This window comes from Hordeum vulgare, chromosome 1H (genome assembly GCF_904849725.1).
Source record: "Hordeum vulgare subsp. vulgare chromosome 1H, MorexV3_pseudomolecules_assembly, whole genome shotgun sequence".
Taxonomy (NCBI): domain Eukaryota; kingdom Viridiplantae; phylum Streptophyta; class Magnoliopsida; order Poales; family Poaceae; genus Hordeum; species Hordeum vulgare.
Window position 1 is genome coordinate 149,980,553 of NC_058518.1, and position 19,695 is coordinate 150,000,247.

Consider the following 19,695-nt stretch of genomic DNA (forward strand, 5'->3'; position numbering starts at 1 on the left):
CCTGACCGCATTACCATGGTCGGGTGTTTGATGCTGTTGGTTTCCCCGATAGTCCGCAACCTCAAGGTTAGCAAGATGTTAGTTGACAGGGCAGGGATGAATCTGATTTCTCTCGAGGTGGTCAAGAGATTGTAGATCCTCGACAGCAAGCTCAAGCCAACAGGTTCATTCCAAGGTATCAAACCCGGTAGAGGCCAACCAAAGGGAAAGATAACCTTGTCAGTTACGTTAGGTGGGGAGCTCAACTACCAGACCGAAAAGGTCATACTCAATGTGGTCATGATCTCCCTGCCATATCATGGAATCCTTGGGCGCCGACCTTGGAAAAATTCATGGCAGCATCCCGCTATGCTTACAACGTTCTGAAGATGCCAGGCTCCATGCACTACTGGAATCTGTTGGTTTGCCGACAGCCAGAGCTGACGACAACGGACAGTTTAACGGACGGCAAAGGCTTTGCCGTCAGTGTGCGGTCGACAAAGGAACCGGCTAAGATTTTATCGGCAATCACCTTCTTTGCCGTCAGCTGAAAATCGACCGACGGCAAAGACTTTGCCATCAGCTTTTTGGCAGGGGCTGACGGCAAAGAGCAATGGCGGCAACGGCGTAGGCCGAGCCCCGTTATTAGGTTAATGGCAGGCTTTGCCCACAGCCGGAGCAAAGCTGACGGCAAAGCCGAAACCCTGGGTCCCCTGGGTCCCCTCTTTGCCCACAGCCGGAGCAAAGTTGACGGCAACGCCGAAAACCTGGGTCCCCTGGGTCCCCTCTTTGCCGACAGCCGAAGCACAGCTGACGGCAAAGCCGAAAATCTGGGAAAGTTTGGTATTCCCAGAGTTGCCAGGTTACACAGGCTGTCGCCACGTGTCCTTCTTTGTCGTCAGTCCACCGACGGCAGAGCCTTTGTCGTCTGTAAGCTGTAGGCAAAGACCCTCTCTGCTTTTTTTCATATTGGTTTTCTATTAATTCCCTGCATTTGCAAAACATAGATACAAACAGCAACATATATATTTTTGCCCAGGGCCTAAACAACACCACAAGTGCATTACAAAGTGCAAACAACACAACACAAGTGCATCACAAAGTGCAAACAGCACGAATATATGTAATTAAAGTGCAAACAAGATCACAAAGTATTACAAAGCATCACAAGTGCATCCGCAAATACAAGTGCATTACAAAGTTCATCTAAGACTACACAAGTGCATTACAAAGTTCATCTAAGACTACACAAGTGCATTACAAAGTCCCTGGAGCATCCATCCATATGCCATGCTGCTTTATCAAAATCTGCATAATGAGAAAAAAGTTAGAAGAAGAATACAATAAGAAAGAAGTTGTCTAAATTAAGCTAAGCAATTAGAAGAAGAAGTGGAAGAAGAAGAAGAAGAACAACAACAAGAACAAGAAGAAGAAGAAGAAGAAGAAGATGGAGAAAAAGAAAGAAGAGAAGTTATTTTTTTCTCCTCTTTCTTCTTCTCTTATTTCTTCATCTCTTCTTTGTTCTTCTCTTCTGATTTATTTTATAACTTTCTAAACTAATTATGTCATTTTTGAGCTCTAATATCAACTAGAATTTACTAAGCTAACTAAAGCATGGCTAATATCAACTAGAATTTACTAAGCTAACTGAAGCATGGCATAATCTAAGTTGATCTAAACAATAAGAAGAATAAGAAGGAGAGGAATAACTTACCAAATGCCAAAAAACGGAGGAGAAGCTCCATCTCCGTTGGTCGCTGGGTTGCTAGGGCTCTCACCAGGAGAAGTAAGGGGATCGTGGGATTCAACTCTGGAATGATGCTGCAACAAGGCAAGAGTTAAAATATGTGGTTAGCACGGTGACAAACAATGGTATAAGACCGTGCAAGGTTGGTCATTGAAAGGGAACTCACCGTTCCCACCGGAGAAGGCATCGGCGGAGGGGGCGGCAAACCTTGCTTCTCACACAGAGCCTGCAAATTAGTTTTCGAGGAGTCAAAAAATAGCCTTGTTGTGTCTCACACATAGCCTTGCTTCTCACATGACTGACTTACCGCAACGAAGTCGTGCATGGCCTTCGCATGGGCATTATTGCGTGCCCTCTCCTCCTCAAGCAACCTCGGCGTATTGCTGGTCCCTCTCCTCCAACAAGAGCCTGGTGGCCTCCCTCTCCTTCATAAGTGCGGCCTGCAACCACTCCTCAAAAGGAATTTTCATCATCTATCCAGGGACAAATGAACGAAAGAAATAATGAAGAAAACTAACCTCGATGGCAAGATCAACTGGCCTCGCACGTTGCCATATTACAGGAGCGGAGCTTGTTTGCCTCGCCTTGATCTGAGATAGAGTCTCAGTGATAGGGACAAAGCCATCACCAATGGCCAGCGTGCCCTGACTCTTACCGCCACCAGAGATCATCAACGCCTCCGGATCGATAGGATTCTGGCTCGGGTCAAAGTCAGGCCCGCGCAGCTGTTTGACCACCTCAGAATAAGACGTCATCTTGTTGTAGGCGAACATGCTTGTGTACGCCGACGGCCCGTCCCCCTCAGAATATGCCTTCGCCGTCTTGTACAAGCCCTTATGGGCCATGCTAAACATGGCGTATCCCTTAGGCTCAGGCTGGTTATTATGTTTGGCCTACACGAAAAGACAAAGAATTAGTACAACAAAAGCCATGAACGAATGAATTATTAATGAAACAAAACAAGGCACACATACCCATTTTTTGGCATATTGCTTGATGTTGGCATTGCCTTGGTGGTGTGGCACACCAACCAATTAGGCACGACGGTCCTTGGCCATAGTGTGTGTGCTCAACCAAGCCTCTGTGCACCACCTGTCCACTATCATCTCCCAACAATCCATCTTATCGGCCAACCATCTTGGGGGCACCTATGAATGTAAGTTAATGAAGAATGAAACTAAGTATTATAACTAAATAGACCTAACTAGCCCTAACAAAACTATTAAAGAATCGATCTTTGGAATGTACATACCTCCATGTATTCGGTCTTATCAAGGTAAATCTTTCAACATTCAGCCTTTGTCTTCGGCTCCCCTTGCTTGGCGTACCAATCTCGAATAGCCTGAACACGCAGCTCGTGCCTCGTGTTATTCAATAAACTCTTGCACTCTTTCACGAGGTTCTTCTTGGCCGCCTCCTCCGTCCCCTCCTCGACCCTAAAGTAACTCTGCAATTATGCCATATAGATGCATAGATGAATAGTGAAATGATTTGGAAGGAAATAACAATATATAACATTGTATACTTTTTTGTTGGGTAAAATAATAGTTACCCAAAAATCAGCCAACACCTTGTCGGCCACGCTCACGGAAACAACACCATTCACATGTGTGTTTTCTAGGAGCAGAGCGGCTTGGTAGTGCTCCCACTTGAGTCCTGGCTCGGGAACCATACCCTCACCGGGCAACTGCACTATGCCGGGGAAGTGCTCCCTAAGTAAAGCACCAAGGAGGCAGTTTCGATTCCGGGTATTCTTCGGGTAATCCCACCCCCTACATAATGATAAGGCAAAGACATTAGCTACTTGGTGAAATATAATGATATAAGGTACACAATATATATCAACTTACTTCTCGCCATCTCGCTTAATGAACGCCATGTGCTGCAACTTCAATCGGTCTAGAACTCGTGTCATACCACGTTGGTAGACCGACTTGCTGGCAGCCCCCTCAGCCTCCGCCTCAGCCCCCTCTGCCTCAGCCTCCGCCTCAGCCCCCTCCGCCTCAGCCTCCTTCTCAGCCTCCGCCTCAGCCCCCTGCATTGGTGTCTGCTCCTCGACGTGAGGATCCCGCACCGGTGACACCCTCGTCTGCAAGGGTGAAGTGGCTGAGATAGAAGTAGCTGAGGGTGGTGGTGACTGGCTCCTATCAGGCAGCCTCCCTCTCCCACGACCACGTCCTCTGCCTCTCTTCTTTCCTCCGCCTCTCCCACGGGGCTCCTAGGCAAAGCTCTGCAACAAAGTTCTCCGTAGCTGCCCAGGTGCTATCCTCAACTTATCCCCGCCTGCCATGTCTCACCATATGTAACGATAAATAGTTAAATAGTTAGTACAAATTCAAGGAAAATAATTAAACGAACAATAGTAAATACATGAATAATTCAACTAATAATTGAATAATAAAACAACAATGTTTGGATGCATACAAAGTAATAATAGTCTGGATCATCTGTCTCTTCTCCATGGTCAAGTGAAGCAAAATCATCATCAGTATCACACGTGTCGTCATGACTGATATCGTCATCGGGTTCAGGGACATCATGTGGAAGGCCTTTTTGTAACCGGTCAAGCATTGATAGCTCATCCGCATTGGTAACCACTTCTACTTCCACTTCTTCCACATCATCACGTGATTCTTGTTCCTCCGTGTTCAGGGTGGACGTAGAGCAGTTTCGGGTACGACGTCTCACGCCACGTGATTCTTGGAAGAATTCTCCATCATATGTTATTGGGTCAATTTTAGGTTCATAATCGTCTTCATTTGGGGGAGGTGGTCTAAGATGTGGCGGCACATCGAAAACGACATACCAACCTTCCAGGTTCTTAACACTTTGACGACAGTATGGCAGATAGAAAACTTGGGTGGCGTGTTGAGCCACAATATAGACATCGGCACCGCTTAACTGCCTGTCTTGTCAAATTTCGACAATCCCAAGATGTCCATGAGTCCGTCTTGTCTTAGTAGGATTGAACCAATCACATTTGAACACAACAACATTCGGAGGATTTTCACCATAATAATGAAGTTCGTAGACTTCTTCAAGTCTTCCATAATACTCGACACCTCCCTCGCCTATAGCAGAGACACCGGAATTGTTTTTTTTTTCGACCGGGCATTGAAAGCTCTTTGCTAGCAGTACGAAAGCTATACCCGTTGATGTCGTACTTCTGAAATGTACAGACCTTAAAGTCAAAACCATTAGTTATTTGTCTCAATTCAGCGTTGACTTGCTCATCTGAATTAGCCTAGAAGTTAAGAAAAGATAGAATTTGGTGTGTTAGGCAGGAGTAATAGCAACAAAGGAAATCACCTATTATATATAAGGGAGGTACCGTTTTTTTGAACCAAGAGATGAAACTGGGATAGCCACCTCCTGTCTTTTCAAGAAGGTCATACTCGAGAATGGATTCTTTTTCGATTGCAACACCATTCGAGAATTGTTCGATGTATTGACTGCATCAATTAATAATAGTTGTTACACACAAAACTTGTTAAAAGTTGCAAAACAATGTATAGAGCACTTACTCGATGTATCGCCGAACTTCTGTTAAGTTGTTCAATATATACATCGTTAGTGTGCGCCACTCCCCGACGCACAGCAACTTTGGTTTTCCCACACTAGAAGGTGCGAGCTTCCCTTTGAAGAGGCTAAGATTGGATTCACGTCGTTTGGGGTCGCCCAGTTTGTACCGAGGCTTTGGATTATGCAAGTTGTGCATAGTGGCATCATAGTGTGATGTTATGAAGTTTGTCGCCTCCTCGGTAATGAACGCCTCGGCCATCGATGCTTCAATTCTACGTTTATTTTTACATTTTCCTTGAAGTGTTTTCTGCATTCTTTCAGTTGCATAGCACCAACAATTTTGCACAGGGCCACCCAATCTTGCCTCGGTTGGGAGATGCAAAATCATGTGTTGCATCGGATTAAAGAAGCCCGGTGGAAAAATCTTCTCTAACTTGCAGAGCAACTCAGGCGCCAACTCTTCCATGTCATCTATCAAGGCACGCGACAACTCTTTAGCACAAAGGACACGGAATAAATAGCTCAACTCGGCCAATACTAGCCATTCAGCCTCGGGGATATAGCCGCGCAACATCACCGGCATTATCCTCTCAAGCCATATATGCCAATCATGACTCTTGAGCCCAAAAAATTTCATTTTTTCAATGCTCGCTCCCCTCGCTAGATTCGCAGCATACCCATCGGGGAACAACAACTTTTTTTGCACCCAGAAGAGGATTTCCCTTATTGCTCCCTTCTCAAGATTGTACCAGGCAGGTGGTTTGGACCAATTTTTTCTTCCTTTGGGTTCGCGCATGTTTAGTGATGGCCTATCACACAGAGTCTCCTAGTCAACTCTAGCCTTTGTATTATCTTTGCCCTTATCAGTGCCAAAAAATGTGCCGAGAAGGGCCTCGACGATATTGTTTTCAGTGTGCATCATGTCAATGTTGTGTGGAAGTAAGAGGTCTTCGAAGTAGGGGAGATCCCAGATGCATGGCGTGTGGGTCCAGGCGTGTTCCTCATTATAACCTAAGAAATACCCTGGACGGTTTGGATCAGGCTCCATAGATTCTAACTGTTCATTAATTTGTGCCCCCGTCAACGCAGGTGGTGCCGAGTGTTTGACAACTTTACCTTTCATGAAATTCTTCTTGTCTTTTCTGAATGGATGGTCCATAGGCAAGAACTGTCTATGCAAGTCAAAGCAGGAATACTTCTCACCCGCCGGCAACCAATGAAACTTAAGATCTCCCTTGCATTGTGGGCATGGGAACCTTCCATGCACACACCAGGCAACGAAAAGCGCAAATGCCGGCAGATCATGCAACGAGTATTGGTACCAAACATACATTTGAAAGTTCTCTTTCTTAGCTGCGTCGTATGTGTGGACCCCATTCACCCAAGCTTCTTTCAAGTCATCCATCAGCGGTTGCATGTACACACTCATATTCTTCCCCGGGTAGTTTGGCCTTGGAACTATCAACGTCAGAAATATGTGCTTTCTTTGCATAATGGATGCTGGTGGAAGATTGAGGGGAATGACAAATACAGGCCAGGAACTATATTGGGTAGCCGTCATACCAAAAGGATTGAACCCATCGAGGCTGATGGCGATTCGAAAATTCCTTGGTTCTTTAGCTTTTTCCTTATGTATACTATCTAATGCCTTCCATGCGTCACCATCTGAAGGGTGTCCCAACATCGGAACTCCGTGTTCATCTAATTCTTTCCTAATTCCATGTTTGTGCAATGTCATTTGTTTTGCTGTTTCGTCGAGCATGTAAAGTCGTTGAAGTTTTGGTAGGATCGGCAGATACCGTAGGACACTCACATGGATTTTGCTCTGCTTCTTCTCACCTTCACCATTTTCTACATCAACATATCTGGAGGACTTGCAAAATGGACAATATGTTTCATCCGCATACTCACATCCTTTCTCACAAGCATGGATCTGCTCATACGACATCTTGAGTGCACTAAGGATTTTGTCTGACTCATATAGGTTTGAAGGCATAATATGACCTTCAGGTAGAAAACGCCCAAATAGGGTCATCACTGAGTCAAACAGGTCTCTTCCGATGTTGAATTGGGTTTTCAGAGCCATTACTTGTGCGATGGCATCTAGCTGAGAAATCTTAGTGTGCTCGTGAAGAGGACGTTTTGAAGTCTCTAACATGGCATAGAAGGCTTTTGCGGATTCCTCGATCTCTTCGTACTTGTTCCGAGCATCATCAAAGTCATTCACCATGTCTTCAATCCCTGTACCATAATCATCGATGGACCGATTCAACACCTCGTCTCTGTTACGTTGGGCCGGCTCACCATGAAATGTCCACAAGGTATAGCCAGGAGTAAAACCACGCATCTGCAGGTGTTTACCCATTACATCCTTTGTCTGTCGCGAATAATTCTTACACCTAGTGCAGGGGCACCATGTTTTTGGCTGGCCTTTAGAAAATGTCGATTCCACGAATTCATAGGTTTTGCTCAACCATTCATCGGTCATATCTCTCTGACTATGGTGACCGATGTATATCCATCCACGATCAGTCATTCTGGCAAGCTAGCTACATAGTATCCACATATAAACAATATAAATTATCAGTTCATCAATTATGTTAAATTAATTATGGCCATTTTTTAATCATGGTTAATACATTGGGATGCACGGCATGCACACCTACCAGCTACTAGGTAAAGATGGGTCCTAATCCCACCCGAGTATGTGTAGATTGGGTCATTTCCCCATGCTCTGCTCCTGATCCAACGCAAAATTTCGGCAGCACCTCCCCGCTGTTCACCTGATACACGTCTCGACAACTAACCGAGAGAATGTGTACCCGGAGAACAACAAGGAAGAGCTGTCGAAACTCTGCATGGGATCCGGAGCAAAGCGTTGGACAATCCGAAAGAATCACCGTTATAAATATGCAAATGCATGCAAATTTATAACAGGGACCCTTTCGAACGGGAGACACATATTGGTTACGCAACAACTTTGCATTTCAATACTAAAAATACCTAGCTAGATAGTGTCATCAGCACGAAGGCCAGAACAGAGCAAAATAAAGGGGGTGGAGGAGGAGTTAACAAATGTGCTCACTTTCGAATGCAGGGGAGGTCGTCGAAAACAAAACCCTCGCGGAGAAGCTACTGCACATTTAAATGCACTCAATCAACACAAATACGCACTCGTGGTAATTAAGCTAACTAATACTAACAACTATTATTAATAATTTATTATTCAAGTTTGAAACAGAGTGCTCTAAATATTCCGATCCTATGTTAAGTTCTTCTGATCCTATGTTAAAGTGAGCCTGAAGCTCCCAAAGATGGATGTTGAAGTTGGAGACGACAACATTCCTAAGAAGTGATACATGACCCCCTTCCTGTTTATTGCTTTCCTTAGCTGAGGTTTCTTTTGTCTGAATCATGTTTCTAGCCGGTGCAGCAGGAAGGAGGTTACATGGTGAAAAGAAGGGGAAGCACTATGTGTTGATGTGCATGTGAATTCTATTTATCCTGTCATGTAGCTGATTCATTATTTTGGAAACATCTATCTGAATCTATACTGTGTTGAGTGCAGTTTTATCAGTAAAAACTGAATCTATAGAACAAAATGCAAAGGCAAAGACATTAGCTACTTGAAGCAAAATCATCAGCAAATAAATTTGTAAATAAACTAAATTTGTAAATAAAGTTGAATAGCACAAATAAAATGTTTTTAACAGCACAAACAAAATCATTACCCGAAGATACAAAATGCGAAGACATAAACTGAATTTACGGGAAGGGGCGGCGGATGACCTATCGCGGATGAGCTTGCCGCTTGAATGAACGGGAAGGGGCGGCGGCGGATGGCGACCTGCGGGGAGGCGCGAAGCGGTTGATCTCCTCGCTCACAGTGGGGCGGGAACAGAGCGGAGACCGACGGCGACGACGACAAGTGAGGGCGGCGACCACCGGTAGGGCAGCAGCGGCGACCGAGGAGGCCGGCGGCGGTGACCGAGGAGGCCGACGGCGGCGACCGAGGAGGTCGGCGGCGGTGGGGAACCCTAGCAACTCTGTGAGAGGTGAGGTCGCGAGAGAAAGGTGGGCATGGGGAGATGCTCTCGATCAGGTGTGGCTGGATAAGGCACGCGGCTTTGCCCTCAGCCAACTGTCGGCAAAGACAGTTGTTAGTCTTTGCCCTTAGCTGGCTGTCGGCAAAGACAGCCGTTAGGCTTTGCCGTCAGCTAGCTGTCGGCAAAGCGGCGCCCCGTTAAGCACTAGTCGGACGTGGGACCGGGTTAGCTCCCTATGCCGTCAGTGTTTTTCTCCTTTGCCGTCAGCTGGCTGATGGCTTAGATAAAGCACATGGCATAGATTATCTATGCCGTCAGCCTGTCCTATGCCGTCAGCATTTATTTTGGCTGAGGGCAAAGTCTCTTTGCCGTCAGCCCCGTGAAATTGCTGACGACAAAGCTGAAAGCTGCGGCAAATTATGTTTTTCCAGTAGTGATGGGAGTAATCTCCATCCCGTCTGACAAGAAGGATTCCATCATTTTCGTAGATCAGATGCATCGAGATGTTGTAGAAACTGAAGCCGCACGAGAATCCGCTCTTGTATGAATCTAGAAGAAGGAGAAGAAGTCCAGCGGAAACACCGGCAAGGATTCCGGGAAGCGCACCTCCACGGAGTGCGCTGCACCCGTTGATGAGCTTTCCGAGAGTTCCGCTGGCAGGAAGTCCAAGGTATCGTACCCTATGACAAAGAAAGTCCCGGCAAGGGAGGATGGCTCTGATGGTACGTTCACCATCAACGCCACCCTTAGTGAGAAATAGAAAGCGCGCTTGTTGCCTTTGTACGGGCGAATGTTTATGTGTTTTCTTGGCAACCTTCCGACATCTCCGATGTTCCCAGAGATGTAATTGAGCACCACCTTGCTGTCTGCCCTCATGCTAGACCTGCCAAGCAGATGGTTGGAAAGCATGCCTTGGAGAGGAAACAATTTATCACCGAGGAAATCAAGAAGCTGGAAGCACCTGGTTTGGTCCGAGTAGTACTGAATCCAACATGGTTAGCTAACCCGATAGTGCTAAGCAAGGCGAATGGGAAATGGAGGCTTTGTATTGATTTAACAGACTTAAACGAAGCATGGCCGAAGTACCCCTTTCCCTTGCCGCGCATTGATCATATAGTGAACACCACTTTTGGGTGTGACCAGCTTTCCTTCCTGGGCGCGTACTCCGGATATCACCAGATTTTCATGGCTAAAGAGGATGAGGAAAAGATCTCGTTCATAACCCCGTGTGGCACATACAATTTCGTATGAATGCCCTTCAGGTTAAAGAGTGGTCGTTCCACCTTTTCCAGAGCCGTGCAAATTGGGTTTGGACCCCAGCTGCATAGAAATTTGGAAGCATACATGGATCACAAAGTGGTCAAGACCAGGAATGCAACTACCCTTGTGCAATACATAGAAGAGATCTTTTCAAGCCTGCGCAAGATCAACCCGAAGCTCAACCCTGAGAAGTGTGTGTTTGGTGTCCCGTCTAGCAAACTACTTGGGTTCTTTGTGTCTCAATGGGGTATTGAACCCAACCCCAATAATATTAAAGCCATCAAGAAGATGCAAGCCCCCATGAAAGTCAAGGACGTGAGACGCTTGATTGGATGTGTTGCCCCGTTGAGTAGATTCATCTCCAAATCCGGCGAACGGGCCTTGCCATTCTTCAAGATCCTAAAGAAGGATGACCCGATGAAGTGGACCTGGAATCAGACGTGGTGTTGCAAGATCTGAAAACATACCTCTCTTCCGCTCCCACCTAGGTCGCTCCCAAACTGCAAGAGATGTTGTTGTTATGCGTGGCGGCAACGAATCAAGTGGTTAGCACGGCCTTGGTGGCACAACGGGAGATAGGCATGGATGCAACCGCCATGGCAAATTATGCCGGGGATGAAGCCAAAATATCCGTGGCAACACCCAATACATGCTCAGAAGAAACCCCGTAGGATAGCAATGAGGGTTCCAAGGAATTGGGGAAGAAGAAGGTGGTGCAGTAGCCAGTGTAGTTTGTCAGCTCCCTGTTATAGGGGGATATAAGAACGTATTATGGAGTGCAAAAGCTAATCTTCGGCCTCATCATGGCCTCGAGGTAGCTGCGCCACTACTTCCAATCCCATGAGATCATGGTTGTCAACCTTTTCCCACTGCAGCGCATCTTGGAGAACCCTAAAGCCATAGGCAGGATAGTCAAGTGGGCACTGGAGCTGTCAAGCTTTACGCTGATGTACGAAAGCACTTCCACCATCCAAAGAAGAGCGGTAGCAAAGTTTTTGCAGAATGGATGCCCACGCCAAACAAAGAAGTCCAAGAAACCACTCTCCCCGACAGGGAAACACCCAAGGAATGGGTCATGTACTTTGATGGTGCCTTCTCACTCCAGGGTGCCGGGGCAGGTGTGCTCCTCATCGCCCCAACAGGAGAGCACCTCAAGTACGTGGTCCAAATGCACTTGCTCCAGGAAGAAGCTACCAACAACACCGCTGAGTATGAAGGGCTCCTCGCTGGACTTAGAATCATGGTAGAGTTGGAGATCAAGAAGTTGATCATCAGAGGGGACTCCCAGCTTGTGGTGAAGTAGGTAAATAAGGATTAGGAGACCCCGTTGATGGAGGCATACATAGAGGAAGTGAGGAAGTTGGAGGAACACTTTGATGAGCTACAGGAAGAACATGTGCCACATGCAGAAAACAACATTGCGGATCACATGTCGAAGTGTGCCGCGCAGAAGCCTCTTGTGTAACCAGGGGTTTTTGTCCTTCACCTGAATAAACCCTCTGTGTCCCCCTCAACGATGACCAATATGAGGAGAAAACTGAACTCGGGTATACATTTCCCGACAGAGCTTCCTAGAGCCCCTGGTAGAGAAGCTGTCATAGGCGGTTCCGTTTTGTCTCGTGAGCTGCTCCCTCTCGCGGAACCCCAAGTTCATGAGGTAGAGGCAAGCGCTCCCACGAACGTGGAAATGCCTTTCGTCCTTGTCGTCGAGCCATAGGCTCTTGCTTGGCCACATCACATCATCAAATTGCTCTAGACATGAGAACTTCCCAAAGAACAAGAAGAGGCCGAAAGAGTAGCCGGCTAGTCAAGTATGTACCAGTTTGTCAACGACACTCTATACAGAAGAAGACCCAACGGTGTGAAATTCAGGTGGATCTGCCGGGAAGAAGGACTAAGGCTGTTGGCTGAAATTCACGGAGGCATGTGTGAGTCACACATAGGATCAAGAGCCCTTGCCGGGATAGCTTTCTTCCATGGTTTCTATTGGCTCACAACCCTCTAAGATGTGACTGAGCTGGTCACCAAGTGTGAAGCATGCCAGTTCCATGCCAAGAACATCCATCAGCCAACGCAAGCCCTCCATACGATCCCTCTATCCTGGCCATTCTCAGTCTGGGGGCTTGATATCTTGGGCCGCTTCTCCCGTGTTGTCGGGGGTTTCGAGTTCTTGTACGTAGCAATCGACAATTTCACAAAATGGCCTAAGGTAGAGCAAGGTCATCTATCAAGTTCATGAAGGGATTGGTGTGTCACTTTGGAGTACCCAACAGATTAGTGGAGTACCCAATAGATTAATCGCTGACAACGACATCCAGTTCATGAGCCAAAAATTCATATAGTACGCCCAAAGCCATGGTAGCAAGGTCTCCTTTGCCTCTGGTGCACACCCAAGGAGCAACGGTTAAGTTGAGAGGATGAATGCTGAAGTGCTACGAGGGCTCAGAACAAGAACTTTCGATAGACTGCAGGGATGCTGGAAGCGTTGGATTGATGAGGTGTCGGTGGTTCTTTGCTCCTTCAGAATGCCACAAAATTGAGCTACCGGCCAGACACCTTTCTCCCTAGTATATGGGCAGAAGTAGTTATCCCCATGGAACTCATATTCGGGTCACCTCGAGTGCTTGCCTATGATGAAGTGGAGCTACCGCAGCTGTCGCATGACGATGCCATGCTCTTTGTGGAAGCTCATCTCCGGGCTACTACGCGTGATGCAGGCTACAAGGAGGCCATGCGCTGCTACCATAGCCGCAGGGTCCACACCCGGAGCTTTGAGGAAGGCGACCTTGTCCTTTGGCGCAGTCAATCTACCAAGGGTTCCAAAATAGTCACTCCGAAGTTGGAAGGCCCTTACCGGGTAGTATGAGTCACAAGTCCTGGCAAAGTCCGTCTAGATATTGAAGATGGCATCAAGGTGCTTAACTCATGGAATATTGAGCATCTTCATAAGTTCTACCGATAAGGCGTGATTGCCAGGCCTAGTCCCCAACAACCACCTTTTGTACAAGCCTTGCCTAAGTTGCATCTAACCCTTTCTACAGAGCAAGGTGCACACCTTGTGCATAAATAAAGCTAGTTACCTCATCATATCATCATCTGCATATGCATCATGCATTACGTATTTACGTGTGTTATGATGTCAGTAATGCCCTTGTTTACCAGTTATTAAGAGTGCTTGATGGACTTGTGTCCTTGTTATCGGGTCTCCCCTCTTCAAGAGGATGGAACCCCTCTTTTGCCCTGTATGTTCTGCCTCCAGATAAATGGGAGAATGTGCAAAGACGAGGACCGAGAACCATCGCACCTTCAAGGGGGCTTCCCCCAAGGAGATAACTTTAAACTACCTTATCTCAATTGTGGTTCCCTTATTTCCGTTGAGGAAACCCTTGTTGCTCCTTTTTTTGGTTGTGTGCGATGGAACTATCTACATGATAGGGACCCTTGTCGGGGTAGGCCATCCTTTCATCTCTTGTCGCTCACTAGCCTCGAAAGAGGGGCATGACCGCACCGATACCAACGAGGGGCCTTGGCGGCAAACGATAATCATCTGTAGCCGGGGGATCGCTCCCCCTTCGACACTTGCACCTTGTGCCAACCCAGCAAGGAGCCCCATGAAGTGGAAGCATACAACACAATACGGATAGAAGGACATAGGGATAGTACTCAAGGAAAAAGAACAACAATAATTTTCTTAATTTATTTAGTACAAAATGGATAAAATAGATTACAATTCCACTAGTAAAAATTTAGCGAAAGACTACGACCTTTAGGTTTATAAAAAGATAAGTTCCCTGTAATGCCTTTCTTGTCCCTCGCCCCTCAAGGATTAGATGGATGAGAAGAGGAAGGCATGGAGAGGCCCGAACAGAAGCCCAGCCTGACCCCGCCAGGACGAGATGGACGAGGCTCGACGCACCTACCGATGGTGAAGACGAAGCAGAAGTCCACGAGGTCTCCCGGAGCCCAGCTGGAAGATGAGGCAGCATCCGGGCCACGGAGCCCCGACAAGACCATATTGCCGGGTGGGGGAGGGGCGTGAGTTGATGGTGACGGCACGACTGATGGGAAACTTTCAGCTGGATCCCGAGCCGTTGTAGTCCGACCTGACGGTCAGAGACTCGCTCGAGGAGAAGCTTTCAGCGTCACTCGAGCTTTCTTCGCAGCAGCCAAGACGAGCTCTTGAGTTCTCATAGATCTTGATGGAAAGCATGTCTTCCTCCTCCAGCTTGAAGCAGATAACATGCCCCACCATGAAGTTATGGGCACAAGCGAAGGTCTTCCACCCACACCCCAAGAACATGACACGGGGAGTTGGATATTCAGCGGCGGCGTACACGGCGTCGTTGTGGAAACCATGTATGTGGAGCCACACTCAATGCGGCTTGTCAACTTCCATCACCTTAGCAAAAGGGCAAGGGAGACACAGACGGCCCCGAGGAAGGCCATGCAACCTAACGATAAACTCAAGCGTCATGCCTTCGGTGTGCCCCGACAACAGCAGCGGCAATGTCGTCGAGGAAGGACCAGGCATAACGCCCCATCCCCATCCACCGCTAGCTCCTCGGCGCCCCCGGGCCCTTCCAGTGCCCCCGCCTCGAGCGCTGGTGCCGACCACTTGCACTACGGTTCAAACAGCAACAAGATCTAAATGGGAAGCTCTCGCGGCCCCCACGGGAGATGGGGGGCACCCATGCTTCCTCGCCATGGCCAGTAACTGAGGCCACCTCAAAGAACCAGAAGGGAAGAGCAAACCAAGCAACCCTAGGTTGGAGAGGAGGAGGATAGATGAGCATCATCTGCCGCACCCCTCCCGCTTTTATAGGGAAGGCGTGGGGAGCTGGCTCTCCTACGCTCGAAGGGTAGCCGCGCACCTCCACCTATGTCGTTGCCCACCATCACAGGTGAACGGGGTAACTACTCCATCAATCCAATCCATGACACTGTGGCTCCTGCCACGACCAGGCCTTTAAGTCACGCGCACCCACCACGAGATTCGGGCAATGCATGAGGTATTGGGACGATGCGGAATAGTGGGATGACGATTATCTCTTTGCGAATTCCTTGCCCGCGCACGAACTTTGCGCCTGACCCAATAATGCTAGGCGAGCAAGTATGGGCAAGGTCCGAGGTCAGCAACAACCCAAGAAGCGTCCAAAACCCTGGCACCTCTCGGGGGCGAAGGCGCAATCATTCTCACCATGACCTGGCAAGGCACCTCCCCGGCAGGCGTGAGCCAGCCTACCACAGCTCGACCTCATTACCACACGAGTCACTTGTCGATGAGGTATTGAGCCACCATATGGCTTGGTTTCTCTCTCTAGCTATGTGGCGCTGCGTAGAAAGACATGTTGCAAATTATTGACACCCGTCGAGAAGCGTGTTAAGACCTCAAGCCATGGCCTACGAATAGGTGGCACAGGCCTGCAGGGAACGCACCTCCGCTCGCCGCCTTGGGCCGCATTTATGGTGCTCCGTCTTAAGGGCCAGGGTTAGGTATGATAGCACTGTTAGCTATCTGATCATGTCAGTTTCCACTGTGGACGCCCCTTGAGCTATAAAAGGAGGCTCGAAGCAACCTAGCAAAGGATTCAGATCTTTGGGCATTTGAGCGCTTAGGGATTTGACACTTGGTAGATTAGGTCCCCATGGGATTAGAGACGAGTGTAAGTGTACGCGAGTGCTATCGCTCATCGGCAACCCTTTCCGATATATAGCTCCGTTTAAACTACGTCTTCCCCAATCAATCCACCAAAGTTGGAGTAGGTTTTTACGCTTCACAGCGGCCCGAACCTGGGTAACAAACCCCAAGTCTCATCACCGTTTTGTTCCGTACTCTTGGCTCTTTGTGTGATACGACCTCCCCCCCAATCCACAAGGGTGCCGAAGGTCCCATAGGTGACTGTGTGCACACCTGCACTGACACCACGCGGCAAGGATCTAGAGTTTGTGATAGATCTCATCCCAGGAACTATTCCAATTTCTAGAAGACCTTATAACATGGCACCCTTGGAGTTAGACGAGCTTAAGAAACAACTTGATGAGTCCTTGCAAAAGGGTTTCATCCATCCTAGCTCCTCTCCTTGGGATTTTCCGGTTCTTTTTGTCAAAAAGAAGGATGGAACGAATAGGATGGTTTAAGTTTACCGACCTATCAATCTGGTCACAGTAAAGAATAATTATCCGCTTCCGCAGTTCAACGATCTGTATGATCAACTTGTTGGATCCTCGATCTTTTCTAAAATGAATCTGAGGTTAGGCTACCATCAAATTAAAATCAAGAATGGAGACATTCCCAAGACAACTTTTGTCGCTCGTTATGGTCAGTATGAGTACACAGTCATGTAATTTGGTCTACCCAATGCTCCAGCCACATTCTCTCGACTGATGATCTCAATCTTCATGGAGTACCTAGATAAGTTTGTCGTGGTATACCTCGATCATTGTGATAGCCTGGCTTATTAGGGATGATAGACTACACATATCAATAAGGAATTCCTTCTTTTCCGCGATCTCATTCAAACTGAACTCCCAGGTTAAGCATGCTCTGCTTGGAGTAGTTCTAGGATGGTTAACCAAGTGCGAAGTTGATCCCAGGTGCGCATGAGTGAGGACAAAGTCCGCAGAAAAGACTAGTACTGATATGTGGGGCTAGTCTAGATCCCGCCAGGAGTAATGACCGCCGGCGGTAATGTCTGGGGCGTTATAGTGATATACTGATATACTCAAAGAATTAAGCACATCATGCCGATCATTTCAAACTTGTGTTAGAAAAACTCAGAGATCACCATATTTATGCGAAGTTCTCCAAGTGTGAATTTTTGTTACTATAAGTGACCTATCTGGTCCATGTGATTTCTGGTAAGGGCATCACAGTCAACCCCGAGAGAGTTCAGGCCATCCTTTACTGGACTCCACCTGAAATAGTTAAGGAAGTGAGGAGTTTCCTTGGTTTAGCGAGCTATTGCCGTCGTTTTGTTGAGAACTTTTCCAAAGTCGGTAAGCCTCTGACGGAACTTCTCAAGAAAGATAAGAAGTTCGAGTGGATGCCACAATGTGAGCATAGTTTCCACGAACTGAAAAGACGTCTGACTTCTGCTACCGTACTTGTGCCACCTGATTTCTCCAAGGACTTTGTCATCTATTGTGATGCATCAAGACAAGGACTGGGATGTATTCTTATGGAAGATCGACATGTGAACGCTATTGCATCCCGACAATTGCATCCACATGACGAAAGTTATCCAACACATGATTTGGAGCTTGCAATAGTAGTCAATGCACTGAAGACATGGCGACATTACCTTCTTGGTAATCGTTGTGTGATTTACACCGACCACCAAAGTCTGAAGTATATCTTCACCCAGCTAGATCTAAATCTCAGACAAAGATGATGGTTATAGCTTATCATAGATTACGACTTAGGAATTACCTACACCCCGAGAAAGGCCAATGTGATCGCTGATGCATTAAGTCGTAAGTCCTATTGCAACAACCTCATCTGCAACAAGGTCAACCACTTCTTCATGAGGAATTTTGCAAGCTAAATCTTCACATTGTTCCTCGCGGATCCCTTTCTACCTTGGTGGCGAAACATACCCTGGAGAATCACATTATAGCTAGCCAACAATATGATGTGGGTATTGCCCGGATCAAGGATAATATTTCCAAGGGAGTTGCTGGTAGTTTCTTCATGGATGATAGGGGTTCAGTATATTTTGGGAACTGCTTGGTAGTTCCTAAGAAGCAACAACTTTGAGAGTTGATCCTTATGGAGGATCATGAATCTCCAATCACAATCCACCCTAGGAGCACCAAGATGTATCAAGACCTACGCCAAAGGTTTTGGTGAACTATAATGAAGAGAGAAATCGCTGAGTTCATTGCTAACTGCGAGGTTTGTCATCGCATCAAGGCAGAGCATCAAAGAGCTTCTTGCACCCTTCAGCCTTTAGCTATTCCTAAGTGGAAATGGTACAATGTTTAAATGGACTTCCTCACTGGATTTCCATGGGCCAAGAAAGGGAATAATGTTATCTTCGTGTTTATTGATCACCTTTCTAAAGTGGCTCATTTGCTTCCTGTCCGAGAGAGTATCACTACTAGTCAGTTGGCTGATTTATATATCTCTTGAATAGTGTCCCTGCATGGTGTTCCATTGGAAATCAATTCAAACCGTGGAAGTCTTTTCACCTCTCGTCTTTGGGAAACTTTCCGCGATGCTATGGGAACCCATCTCTCCTTTAGCACTGCTTGTCACCTTCATTCAAGTGGTCAAGCCGAAAGAGTCAATCAAATTCTAGGAAACATGCTTAGAGCTTATGTTATCTCATTTGGAATGGATTGGGAGAAGTGACTTCCATTTTCCGAATTTTCTTATAACAACAGTTACCAATCCAGTTTGGGCAAAGCTCCTTTTGAAGTTCTTTATGGACGAAGATGTCGAACACGTTTGAACTGGTCAGAAATAGGTGAAAGACAATTTTTTGGAGCAGATATGATCCAGGTGGCAGAAGACCAAGTTCGCATTATCCATGAGAATCTCAAGACATCTCAGTCTCGTCAGAAAAGCCAGTATGACCACCATCATAAGGAAGTAACTTATGAGGTTGACGAAAAGGCTTACCTTTGGTTACTCCTTTGAAGGGTACCCATTGATTATGTATCAAGGGCAAGCTGGCTCCTCGTTAGATTGGTCCCTTTTGCATTCTTTCTAAACGAGGAGAATTTTCCTACCAATTAGAACTACCCCCTCATCTTTCCAGAGTTCATGATGTCTTCCACGTTTCTCAACTCACGCATTCCTTCAAGGATCCTATCCGTGAAGTGGACCAAGAAAGGCTTGATGTCCAACATAACCTCACCTAACGGGAATATCATGTTCATATTCTCGGTCAAGCTGAGCGTGTCACCCGATGTAGGAACATCAAGTTTGTTAAGGTTCAGTGGTCCCATCATTCCGATTATGAAGCTGCGTGGGAGCGAGAAGATTGTCTTTGATTTGAGTACCCTACCGTCTTCCCGACGACTCCTGAATCTTTTAAGTGGGGGTGTGTTGTCACATCCCAACATTTAGCATGCACTAAGGTTCATGGTTGTGATTGCATCATGTTTAAATTTTCTTTAAAACTGAAATGGGGATGA